The following is a 13,764-nucleotide window of genomic DNA, read 5'->3' as shown; positions in this document are numbered from 1 at the left end:
TTATTAAAGGGAGCTCAGTAGTGGAGCATCGGCTTTGCATGCAGAAGATCCCAGATTCATTCCCTGGCAACAACATTCCCTGGATGTCTGAAATCCCAGAGAGCTGCTGCCAATCAGTGTAGACAGTCAAATGGTGATCTGACTCAGTATAAGGAGTTTCCCATGACACTGATCAAGCAGCATCCTCCATCCAATGAAGCAAAATTAGCCTGAACCAGAGAACGGTACTGCATAATGCACTGAACAAATTTGCTTCCTTGTGCTTACCAGTTAAAATAAGACAGCATGCATTCGTTTGATGACCATGTGTTCTCTTCCCGAACCTAGCAAAACTCTGCAGGGACAGATCCTGCAGTCATTTGCAGATGAACGAAGAGCCAAATGAGGCATGAGTCATAGCAATGCACAAAGAAGTGTCACAAATGTTGACATTAAATACAAAGAGAAATGAGAAATGGTTCTGAGCAAGAGCAGCTGAGCAAACAACAGCCAGTAAAGTCCAGCAAATACTGGGAAGGGAGATAATGAAAAAGGGGCAAATATTTGTGAGGAGGCACAAAAGAGAACAGTAAAAAACAATGCAGAAATAATGGGTGAATGGCTGTAGAAAAGTTATAGAAGTGACATATCAGAACTTTAGGTTTTGCACAATTAAAGCGGATTATTGTGCTTTGCTGCTGTGTTTTGTTAAAAAAGCGATTTTTTTAACAAAAGCAAAAAAAACTTTTGGAATTAGGAAAGTGAAAGGAAAATGGACTGAAACGTGTGGGGTGAGCAAATGATTCATGGGAAGACGTGTAAACATCCTGCAAGCAATTAGGATGAATGCAAGATGAATGCTCACTGTCGTATAACTTCCCTGTAAACAAACCAAAATGAATGCTCAATAAAGGCCAAACATAAAGACCACCTTCTCACCTTTGTGCAAATGAGGACGAGTGCTGAATAAAGGAGGAGCCTCCTGTAGGCAGAACTAGGATTTTGTACTGTTGCAAACAGTCATGGGATGTGCGGATAGACAAGCAGGAGGAAGGTTAAGCATTTTGCACTGTGCCATTTGACCACATCCCCAAAACATCATCCCTCTGAAGTGGATATATTCTCCAGTTTTTTTAAAACAAATCCAAACTTGCATCTCTTCACACCAAGGGTACCAAGTTGAATAAAATATTGGGGGGCAGGCAAGCCCCACCCCACTTAACTGATTACGTGACCCAGTGCACACATACCATTTGAATGGCAACACCCATCAACTTTGTGGGAGCTGTCAAATATTTTATTGTGGAGGCCGAAACCCCCTCGCCCCTAGGAGTTGGCTCCTATGCCTCACACTGGTGCAATACTGCAAATACGAATGATACGTCTACAGTGGTACCTCGGGTTAAGTACTTACCGTAATTCGTTCCGGAGGTCCGTTCTTAACCTGAAACTGTTCTTGACCTGAAGCACCACTTTAGCTAATGGGGCCTCCCACTGCTGTCGCCACGCCACCGGTGCACGATTTCTGTTCTCATCCTGAAGCAAAGTTCTTAAGCTGAGGTACTATTTCTGGGTTAGCGAAGTCTGTAACCTGAAGCTTATGTAAGCTGAAGCGTATGTAACCTGAGGTACCACTGTACCTCCATTGGCATTACAGCTGGGACCACTGCCAGTGCCTAAATCCAAGGACCGAGACCATTGCAATCATAATAAATTGAGCTTGGAAGGGGGGCCTTATTTACCATTGGAGTTGAGCCTTTGATACATTCCAGAGAGCAAGAAGGACCCTGCTCCACTAGCCCCTTTTGCAAATTGGGCAATTCAGCCTCCCGGTATTCCAGAAATAGAGCTGTGGGCCTTGTCATTATTTATGAGTTAGTCCATATCTCCCTCAGGGTTAACTAGGCTTTGCCCCTTCAGAGCATCCAAGCAACCTCATCCTGGCACCTTCCCTCTCTTAGCCACATTGCTGCTTCACTTCAGATGCGAGCGAGCTGAACATACACCTGAAACAGGAGGGTCAATGCACATCGCTGGAGCTGACCCATGTCCGATGAAATGTTGTAGCTGCAAATGAAAACTGCACCTTTGACAGAATAAGGAACTAACGGATTTAAAACGCAAGCACAAAAATGTGAAAGGGGCACAGAAATTATGAAAGCGAGGGGGACTTCCTCCCATAAATTTTGCTAGACTTCCAAGAAACAATGGCAAGAGGCAAGTCCAAAGTAATAAGACAAAGCTACATCCACTGGTCATAAATCAGAGGTGCTTTATAGTGCCATAATATCTTTTTTATACCTCTAATACATTGTAGCACTTCCAGAGCTAAAGTGGATCTACAAGGGCTAATGCAGCAATGGTGCAGGCCCTCTTGGCTGTGAGTCCTGAAAGACCTGCTCCCTGCCTTGAAAATCTTTTCCCTCCTGGCCCGGACTGACTCCAGCTGCAAAAGCTGAGGCTGCTGAACATAATATTGGGCTGGGGTGTTATTTGGGGGGGGGGTTTGTTGGGGGATGTGGTTGTTGCTGTTTGTTTTTTAAAAAAACTTGTGATTTATGTGGAAATGATTCAGTTTGGTTATGTAATTTTTAAATGTTTTATTTATTGTTTATGCTATGCTACTTATGTATTTCTCTCATGTTGTAAGCCACCTTGAGCATGGTTCAAACTGTGGAAAGTCATCATACAAATAAAATTGTGTATGTATGTATGAAGTACAGTGGTACCTTGGGTTAAGAACTTAATTCGTTCTGGAGGTCTGTTCTTAACCTGAAATTGTTCTTAACCTGAAGCATCACTTTAGCTAATGGGGCCTCCTGCTGCTGCCGTGCCGCTGCTGCGTGATTTCTGTTCTCATCCTGAAGGAAAGTTCTTAAACCAAGGTACTATTTCTGGGTTAGTGGAGTCTGTAACCTGAAGTGTATGTAACCCAAGGTACCACTGTACATATGCATACTATGCAAAGCCAGAGGCGGAGCTTCGTGTTCCGGTACTAGGGGGCGGAAAGCAGGAAGGGGCGGGGCTGGCACATGTCCTGGGGGTGTGGTGCTCCACCCATAGGGGTGTGGCACGCCGCATGGAGGCGTGGCACCCAGCACAGGCGGGGGGGAGCTGCGATGGCACCCCACCGGGATCAAGCTGCCAGGGGCGGTACGCTTCCCCTGCACTCCTCTTCCTCTGCCACTGTCCAAAGCTCAAATTAATTACAATCAATAAAGCTGGAGGCGAAGACATTGAAAGTGGGATACAAAATACTTCATCTCAAACTCTGGAACAATATGTGCATTGCCAACCTTAGTCAATATTTTATGTCAATACAGAGGGTGTTAGTATTGTAAATCACAGAGCAAGGAAATGTAATTTTTGAAAAGTACAATGAAAATCTGACAAAAGACTCAATGAGTCCTGTTTTCTCCAAACAGTCTTGTTTCTCAAAGGAATAAAGTGGCCCTAATGTAGAGCTATGATTGTGTGCTACAGGCTTCCTATGTTATACAGAGAATTCCTCAGCTATAATATACATTGATATGATGAATTCACCACATTATGAATTTGGTAACAGAACCAGCATAATATATTCTAATTTCAACTCAATCCTTTGAGTGCTGTTGCATAGCTAGACAAAACGCCAACAGCTATGCATCAGAGGCAGGCTCAGGATAATATCACAGCAAAAAAAGTTTTTTTAAAAAAACTAGAAGAATGCCTAAGTCCCTCCCCCAGCCCCCGCAAATAGTCCAGTCAAATACTGAGTGTGCTTGGTGGCTATGGAAACTATGGGGAATGGAATGGAGTGGTTGAAGAAGAAGTAAGGAAGATAGTATAGAAAACCACCTTGTCTGTTTTATATATATATTTACTATATTGCAAATCATAAAATCAGTATCATAGAATTATAGAGTTGGAAGGGACCCTGAGGATCATCTAGTCCAACCCCCTGCAAGGCAGGAATATGCAGCTGTCCCATACAGGGATTGTTACCAGGACCACACTCTAGCCAACTGGGCCATCCAGGCATTAATCACTTCAGGATGCCTCATGGAAAGTGATTAATAATAGTAATTAATATTATAATAATAGCCACAGTCAGAAAACATATCAGCTTAGGAAATGCTGTTCTCAGATGCTTTTTTCTTTCTTTCAAACATAGCAGCTCTATTTGGTGTGATTGATTTCATTAAGAAAAGGAAACGTGCCGCCAATTATAAATTTAGAACAGTAAGAGCAAACGCAGCAATGTGTCAGAGGTTTTCCCGTTCTACTGAGAGCTTGGATAAAGAAGGGAGGAAAAATCCCACAAATCTTGACTAAAATATGGCTTCTAAGCAGAGAGATTCTGGTGCTCAGAGAGTGATCCTGTTATATAATTTAAAATGAATTTTAAAACTTACATAAAATATCTATCTCACAGTCACAAATGTAATGCTGTAATAAATCATACAGGGAATCTGACTTGCACAAAGTTGGTTGCATGAGAATTATGGCTGTAAGTAAGCTGATGCTCACCTGCCGAGAAGGTGTAGAGTTTTGTGCATGGGATTCTAAAACAGGCTTCATCAACCTGGTACTCTCCATATAGGACCCCTGGACAGTTAAGTGACTATGAGGTTGTGGCGCTCATCTGGCTTTCAGGCTGAGGGAGCCGCCGTTTGTCCACAGACAGCTTTCCGGGTCATGTGGCCAGCATGACTAAACCGCTTGTGGCACAACAGAACACCATGATGGAAACAAGAGCACATGGAAACGCCATTTACCTTCCCGCCACAGCAGTACCTATTTATCTACTTGCACTGGTGTGCTTTCGAACTGCTAGGTTGGCAGGAGCTGGGACAGAGCAACAGGAGCTCACTCTGTCACGGGGATTCAAACCACCGACCTTCTGATCAACAATCCTAAGCAGCTCAGTGGTTTAGACCACAGTGCTGGCTACATCTCATGGTAGTCCAAAAACATCTGGAGGGTGTCAGGCTGGTGAAGGCTGTACCAGAGCAACAAAAAGGCAGTGGTGAAATCCTAAGCCAGCTGCCATTTGCACTGACACTCTAACTCCCATCAGCCCTACCAGCATGGCCAATGGTAAGCAGTGATGGAAGTTCTTCTACCCCTGGAGGATTGCCTAGAAAAGACTAGAAAAAGCTCCCCCCGCCTGGGTCTCAACATCCATCTCAATGTTGCATTTGACTGATTGGTGGTATGTCCATTTAATTTCATCTTTAATCCTCACATTAAGCCAATATGAAATTGATACATGCATCACCTATCCATTCCAAAGTGGCATTAACTTGGATTAGCACAAATCTTGCAGCGCTAACTGTAAAAAGAAACTTCTGAACAACTCCAAGACTGAGCACTTTAAGAGCCGCCACAATAATTGCTGATTGAAAAAAACAGTTAAGGAAGATCAATGAATTAAAAACAGCAACAGAGAAGTCTGAGGTTCGACAAGCACTTGAACCATTTTCAAGTAAAGATGCGTTGAGCATTGCTTTAAACGGGGCCAATTTATTCTTAAAACGGTTACGAAGAGAGATAAGACTAACTGAAGATGTTGCATTCAAGTTCCTATTAATACAGTGTCATCATAAATGAGAGATAAATCTGGTTTAAAACAGGATCAGAGAATTTGTGACTACAGTGACACCATGTGGCTAGATGGAGTGCCGACAACAGTTCTCCGTTGATCCTCAAAAGTTTGCCCAGGCACCCAGTAACACATGCATCATCTGAGCCTCTGCAGGAGTGCTCTTCAAATTATATTTCAAAGACAACAACATAACATTCATTCTACACAAAATGCAGCAACAGTGTGAGGGGGGTAATCACTTTGTCGCGAGGACATAAAAAAGTAAGGATAGCCATGATGCATCAGACCAAAGACCCATCAAGTTCAGGATTCAGCCAACCAGATATCTGAGTGTAACAGCCCTCTCTTTCACTTGTGATTCTCAGCAACTGATAGCCAGAGGCAAGTACCGGTAGTCCTGGAAGTATCACATAGTTGTCATGAGGAGGCGTAGCTGCTGGTAGCCTTATCCTCCATGAATTTGTCTAATCCCTTTTAACAGCCATCAAAGTTGGCGACCATCAAGTTGTAGGAGCAAATTCCATGGTTTAACTGTGCAGCATGTGAAGACGGACCTCCTTTTATCTATAGATAATCTCCCAACATTCAGTTTCGCTGGATGGCTCTGGGTTCCAGCATTATGAGAGAAGAAAAACTTCTATCCACTTTCTGTACACCAATGCCCTACCACGTCTCTATCATACATCAACTTACTATTTCATATCTCTAAGCTCAAAAGACCTATAACCTTAGAGGGGAAGTTGCTTCATCACCCTGATAGTTCAGGTTGCCCTTTTCTGATCCTTTTCCATCAATCTTTTTTAAGGTGAGGCACGCAGAATGGTACACAGAATTCCAAGAGTGCTTGCACCAGATATTTATATGATAGCATTATTAGTAGTCTTAGGGACACAGGTGGCACTGTGGTCTAAACCACTGAGCCTCTTGGGCTTGTTGATCAGAAGGTCAGTGGTTTGAATCCCCGTGACGGAGTGAGCTCCTGTTGCTCTGTCCCAGCTCCTGCCAACCTAGCAGTTCAAAAGCATGCCAGTGCAAGTAGATAAATAGGTACCACTGCGGTGGAAAAGTAAACAGCGTTTCCATGCTCTCTGGCTTCAGTCACGGTGTCCCGTTGCACCAGAAGCGGTTTAGTCATGCTGGCCACATGATCCAGAAAGCTGTCTGTGGACAAACGCTGGCTCCCTTGACCTAAAAGTGAGATGAGCGCTGCAACCCCATAGTCACCTTTGATTGGACTTAACTGTCCAGGGGTCCTTTACCTTTACCTTTTTATTGGCAGTCTTGCTTTCAGTCTCTTTCCTCATGATCCCTGACATGGAATTTGAGTGGGGGGTGGGAGGGGGTTGAGACATATGAACACCCAGATCTTTAAAACATTAGGTGAGATGTGCAGTTATGAAAAGAAGGGCAGATCTTTTGAAAAACTACCGGTAGCTAAAAAGTAGGTGCCACATTCTAAAGCCCTGATTTGGACATCATGCGGGATGGACCTCCTGAAAAGATGGGGATCTGAAGAATGCCCTTTCTTGGAGAACAAGGTGATCAACTGAGAATATAGGGGTTCAGATTATCTTTTGGGTATAGCTGTATAGGACTTTGTACACCAGAACCAGCACATCAAACATATTCTGGAATTTCCTGCTCAAACTTGTAACTTTGCATACCGCAGGTGATCAAGGAGTTGGAGGGGGGGTTGTCCCACTATAATTGCACTATAGTGCTTTAGATAGCAATAATGTGGTGGTACTAGGGAAGCACAGAATAACTAATAAAGCAGAATAAATCTACCACATGTGTCAGGAGCATGTTTCAGAATGCATCTGCGACAAAACACCAGTCTAAAGGGGCTCATCACTCACTGTACCAGAGAATCATGGAATCATAAAGTTGGAAGGGACCATGAGAATAATATAGTGTAACCCCCTGCGATGATGGAATCCTTCACTCAACATGGAACTCAAACCCACAGCCCTAAGATTAAGAGTCTCATGCTCTACCGTTTGAGTTTAAGAGTTATATCAATTACTCTGTCCACCTGTGCATCTGCTCCACCTCTGGCATGCAGCTTCCGAAAGTTCCCCATAAGCAAATTTGGTCCCTAGGCTGAAATATGCTCTCTTTCTTGACTATAATGTTTCTTCAAAGTTCTCATTACTAGTTGTTATGGGAACTTTAAAAATAAATATATGCCAACTTGTTTGTTCTCCCCATCCCCAAATCATTTTACACTTACCTCGCTCGTTGCCAGAACAGCTACTTCATCGGAACTTGCCGTAAGCTCTAACCACAGGGCTAAGCAACTTCTAATGCAAACTTTTAAAACATGCAACATGTTTAAGCATTCTCCCCCCCCAAAAAAAAAAAAAAAAAAATCCTGATTCCCATTTCTTTGGTTAGCTGGACTGGGATGGCCAACCTTACACTTTTTCAAAAGAAATGAAAGTCATGCTGGCATTTTACCACAAGGTGGCAACCAAAGCATACAAAAATCTATTGTGAGGAACACAAACCTCCTCCTCATTGATATATACTTTTCTGACAACTGTGCTCCTGGGTTAAAGGCAGAATCTTGCACACAACAGAATTTTTTTTTACATTTCCTGTACACACACACACAAACAAATGTTACAAGCAGATTTTAAAATGGCTTTCTTCTCTCTCCTTCACTATTATCATTTGCAGATATAGATAGAAAGGAAATTGGAAGTCTGCTGCAGGAGGCTGTTTACCAAAATGGGGGAGAACCACTGATTCCCTGCAGTGAACGTCTGCCTGCCTGCTGTTTGCATCCTGATTCTTTGACTAAATAATGCCACTTGTCTCCGTTCGGAAATCCTCCTGAGCCACTTCTATTTGGCTTACAAAGACACACTTCCGATTTAACCTGAACCCTTATTTAACCACTGTAGAGCTCAATCTCTCTGTGCATAGATGCAGTCCTTTTGCACCAAGGGTGGGGATTGGCCCTCCAATCCTCTCTACCAGGCCCTCAAGACTCTCCCCAGGCCACTCCCCACACCAGCTTTCCTGTGCTCCCTTCTCAAGTGCTTTTTCCCGGCTGAAATGTGTCTCTGGACTTGGATAATGCCATGTTCTTGTCTGGGTTGAGGATGAAGTGTGTTTTCATGTTTTTATGTGGAAATCTCTGACATGCACCCAAAATGCTGCCTACTGTTATGAAGATGAGAGTCATGTCCACTACTCCACCCACTTTTGACTCAGGTCTCACCCACCACCTGGCATGTGGCCTTCAGAAAGTTCTCCACAAAAGAATGTGACTCTTCAGCTGGTACAATTTCCTCACACTGGTCTTACATCATGGAACCCTCCTTTATAAAAGATTTCCTTGTAACCAAGTGATAAGGAGAATAGCAGATGCTCCAAATGTCCCTATTTTCCAGGGACAGTCCTGGATTTATAGAAGCTATCCTAGTTTCTGATTTGATCCTGGAATGTCCCATTTTTCCCCCAGGACATCCCTATTTTCATCAGAGAAATGTTGGATGGTATGGAGTTATGCAACCTCCAAGCCAAGGAGATAAGGAACGATACAACCTTTAGAAGACATCTGAAGGCAGCCCTGCATTGGGAAGTTTTTTTAAATGTTTAATGTTTTATTATGTTTTTATATATGTTGGAAGCCGCCCAGAGTGGCTGGGGCAACCCAATCAGATGGGCAGAGTATAAATAATGAAATTATTGGTATTATTAGTATGGAATAAAAGGTAAAGGGACCCCTGACCATTAGGTCTAGTTGTGGCCAACTCTGGGGTTGCGGTGCTAATCTTGCTTTATTGGCCGAGGGAGCCAGCGTACAGCTTCCGGGTCATGTGGCCAGCATGACTAAGCCGCTTCTGGCGAACCAGAGCAGCACACAGAAACGCCGTTTACCTTCCCGCCAGAGTAGTACCTATTTATCTACTTGCACTTTGATGTGCTTTCGAACTGCTAGGTTGGCAGGAGGAGGCACCGAGCAACGGGAGCTCACCCCATCGCGGGGATTTGAACCGCCAAACTTCTGATCAGCAAGTCCTAGGCCCTGTGGTTTAACCCACAGTACCACCCGCGTATGGAATAGGACGTCCCTATTTTCATCCAAGAAATGTCAGAGGGTATAGATAATTGGGGAATTGAAGCCCGTTGTAAGGAGCCCAGGCTGTCATCTTGATAACACAGCACGCAAGTCGTAATTAGCTTGAAGATATATTGCAATATAATTAGCCTCGGATGTCTAACCGAACGTCAGTGGCTTATGAATCAGTTGACCCTTCTGAAGAATGCTTTCTGGTTTTGCAGAATATCCTGAACCTATGACCCTTACATTTCTGGGTTTGTTTCTTGTCTAATACCTTTCCCATACGACAACTCCTTGGGCTCAGATGATTAATTGCCTCCTCTTCCAATGAGGAAATGCTATTTCGCCTGCTTTCTAAGTCTGCCTGTGCTTCTTGCACGAGCTGACTTCTCACCCTCCCATTCTCTGCCGACTCCTTATCAACATTCCACTCTGTGTCAGAGAGAGGGGTAGAAGACTTACTGACTCATGCTGTGTTTATCTACTTGGGGCAGATGTGTTCATGACACCCATTTTGCCCCCTCTCCAGCACCATTTTCACTCCAGAAGGTTTGCTTGAAAACATGACCCAAGTTAAGGAAGTCCATTTGTCTTATCAGAAGTAAAACAGTGTCTGGAGGCAGTTGGAGGATGGATGGCAGCTAACAAATTGAAGTTGAATCCTGACAAGACAGAAGTACTGTACTGTTTTGGGGAGACAGGAGGCAGGCAGGTATAGAAGACTCCCTGCTCCTGAAGGAGGTAACTGTGCCCCTGAAGGACCAGGTGTGCAGCCTAGGAGTCATTTTGGACTCGCAGCTGTCGATGGAGGCACAGATCAATTCTGTGTCCAGGGCAACTGTTTACCATGCAGACTGAGACCCTACCTGCCCGCAGACTATCTCGCCAGAGTGGTGCATGCTCTAGTTATCTCGCTCGGACTACTGCGAAGCTCTCTATGTGGGGCTACCTTTGAAGGTGACCCGGAAACTACAACTAATCCAGAATGCGGCAGCTAGACTGGTGACTGGGAACGGCCGCTGAGACCACATACTGGTCTTGAAAAACCTACACTGGCTCCCAGTACGTTTCCGAGCACAATTCAAAGTGTTGGTGCTGACCTTTAAAGCCCTAAATGGCCTCAGTCCAGTATACCTGAAGGAGCATCTCCACCCCCATCGTTCTGCCCATACACTGAGGTCCAGCATCGAGGGCCTTCTGGCGATTCCCTCACTGCGAGAAGAGAAGTTACAGGAAACCAGGCAGAGGGTCTTCTCTGTAGTGGCATCCGCCCTGTGGAACGCCCTCCCACCAGATGTCAAAGGAAAAAACAACTACCAGACTTTTAGAAGACACCTGAAGGCAGCCCTGTTTAGGGAAGCTTTTAATATCTGAAGGACTACTGTATTTTAATATTTTGTTGGAACCCACACAGAGTGGCTGGGGAAACCCAGCTAGATGGGTGGGGTATAAATGATAAATTATTATTATTATTATTATTATTATTATTATTATTATTATTATTATTATTATTATTATTACAGGAAAACAAGCAACATTAGAGCTCACACTGTGGCCCTCAAGAACTAAGCAGATGACTCTTGCAATTAGCTCACATTCTTCATCCAAGGAGCAGTAATGTCAGCATCACAGATAAGAGCTTAGCAGGAAAAAGGAAACATCCTAAAAAGCAAGATCTAATACTTGCATTAGAAATAGTCTTTTGTGAAATTATGAAATCCAGTTTGGCAATGGTTCTGCTTGTCACGTTTATGACATTTTTGCTAAGGAAGTCTAACACCATGCATTCTTCCTTTATTACCCTGGGCCTCCATCTTCCCCTTTCTCAAAGACTGTAAACTCCTGTAACCTCTGCCCTGCGGCTTCTCAGATCTCACTGGGAAGGGGATTCCATAGCTGTGGTGCCACCACAGACAAGGCCCTATCTCAGGTACCCACCAAGTGAATATCCACTAAGGGCAGGCCAGAGAACATCTAGTCACAGCTTGGGACCATTTTATTTGTGAGATCACCTTACCCAATATATATCCACTAGACCATTTTGATCTGGAGAACTGGCACTTTAGTTAGCCTAACCTTGGGGATCCCCAAGGAATACAGATACCCTCCCATGTGTGTGGATGGAGCTGTTTGGGCAACAAATGGACCAAACTTGGAGAATCACACAGAGAATCAACTTGCTATTGGCATATACCAACTGGGGCAGTGGTTCCCAATTAGCTAAGAATGGGGAACTCCTGGTTTTCAGCAGCCAAGCCATGGGCCCCCAATTTTGAAAATGTTGATATCTCTATGGTATATTTTGTTATGTGAATGGTGCCATGGATCCCCTGGGTATGGGTCTGCAGACTACCAATTGGGAACCACTGGTCTAGGGTATATGTCTTCACTGGAGGACAAACAAGGTGCAGCATTGCAGAGTGTAAATCACTTCTGCTTACACAGTGTATAACTGAAACTTGGGGTGCGGGTGGTGCTGTGGTCTAAACCACCAAGCCTCTTGGACTTGCTGATCAGAAGGTTGGCTGTTTGAATCCATGTAACGGGATGAGTTCCCGTTGCTCTGTCCCAGCTCCTGCCAACCTAGCAGTTCGAAAGAACACCAGTGCAAATAGATAAATAGGTACTGCCGTGGTGCGAAGGTAAACAGCATTTCCGTGCACTCTGGCTTCTGTCCCAGTGTCCTGTTGCGCCAGAAGCGGTTTATGCCACATGACCCGGAAAGCTGTCTGTGGACTAACGCCGGCTCCCTCGGCCTGAAAGTGAGATGAGCACCGCAACCCCATGGTTGCTTTTGGACTGTAAGTGGCTCCATCATGCAAGGGGTGCTTCTCCCCCCCCCCATTCCAAAGCTGTTAAGTTTGTAGAATCTCAGATTATTCATGCAGTGTTTCCTTAAAAGTTCCAATGGTTACAGAACTATTTCCTCCTTCCCCTTGAAAACCTGCTCTGCTGGAGGGCAGGGGAAGCGAGGGGATTTCCCAAGACTTCTGCCCAGTTTGAAATATGTGCATGGTCACAGAATCCTCTAACCATGGAAACTTCATTCAGCTTATAGGCCTCAAACAGCAGCACGTTAAGAAGGAGCCATTGCTCCTCTTGCTATACATGGTATTCTTTGTTCCTCTCACTCAGGGCTTTTCCAGACAATCTGTGGAACACACATTCTGCTTTGTTTGCAAGAAAGCGTTGGATGACACTGTTTCAAAGCAAGTGTTTTGTCTCCTACACTTTCCAGTACATTTCCCCCTTTGTTCCCCTTATTGCAAAAACACCAATCTTTTGGGGAAGTGGTTTGTTGCACATGACCTCCTACTGAACTGTAAGTGGGTAACCTGAATTTGCCAGTATGTGGTGTGGAATCTCACCCCCCAGCAGCAAAAGTCTGGAAGCCCCCTTCAGTTGCTGCTTGCTGTTGATATGCTGCTCTGCACCAGAACCTAAGACAAGCCTGCTGGAGTGTGAGGTGAAGCTGAGAAACAGTGGCTGGGCAAAAGTCACCCAGTGCATGGGAATTTGAACCCCGGTCTCTCAGATTCTAATCTGACTTTATTCTACTTTGGTCAGACCACACCTGGAATATTGTAAAAAAAGGGGGGTAAAGGTAAAGGACCCCTGGATGGTTAAGCCCAGTCAAAGGCGACAATGGGGTGCAGCGCTCATCTCGCTTTCAGGCCGGTGTTTGTCCGCAGACAGCTTTCCGGGTCATGTGGCCAGCATGACTAAATCGCTTCTGGCACAATGGAACACCATGACAGAAGCCAAAGCTCACAGAAACACCTTTTACCTTCCCACCGCAGCGGTACCTATTTATCTACTTGCACTGGTGTACTTTCGAACTGCTAGGTTGGCAGGAGCAGGGACCGAGCAATGGGAGCTCACCCTGTTGCAGGGATTTGAACCACCAACCTTCTGATCGGCAAGCCCAAGAGGCTCAGTGGTTTAGACTACAGCGCCACCCATGTCCCAGTTACTGTGCCCAGTATTGTGCCCAGTTCTGGGCACCACAGGATATTTACAAGCTGGAATGTGTGCAGAGGAGGGTGACCAAGATGATCAAGGCTCTGGAAACCAAGCCTTGTGAGGAATGGTTGAAGGAGCTGGGTATGTTTACCCTGGAAAA

The sequence above is a fragment of the Podarcis melisellensis genome (assembly GCF_964234715.1).
Source record: "Podarcis melisellensis genome assembly, chromosome: 7".
Taxonomy (NCBI): Eukaryota; Metazoa; Chordata; class Lepidosauria; order Squamata; family Lacertidae; genus Podarcis; species Podarcis melisellensis.
The sequence above is the reverse complement of the archived record's forward strand: the minus strand, read 5'-3'. Positions refer to the sequence as shown.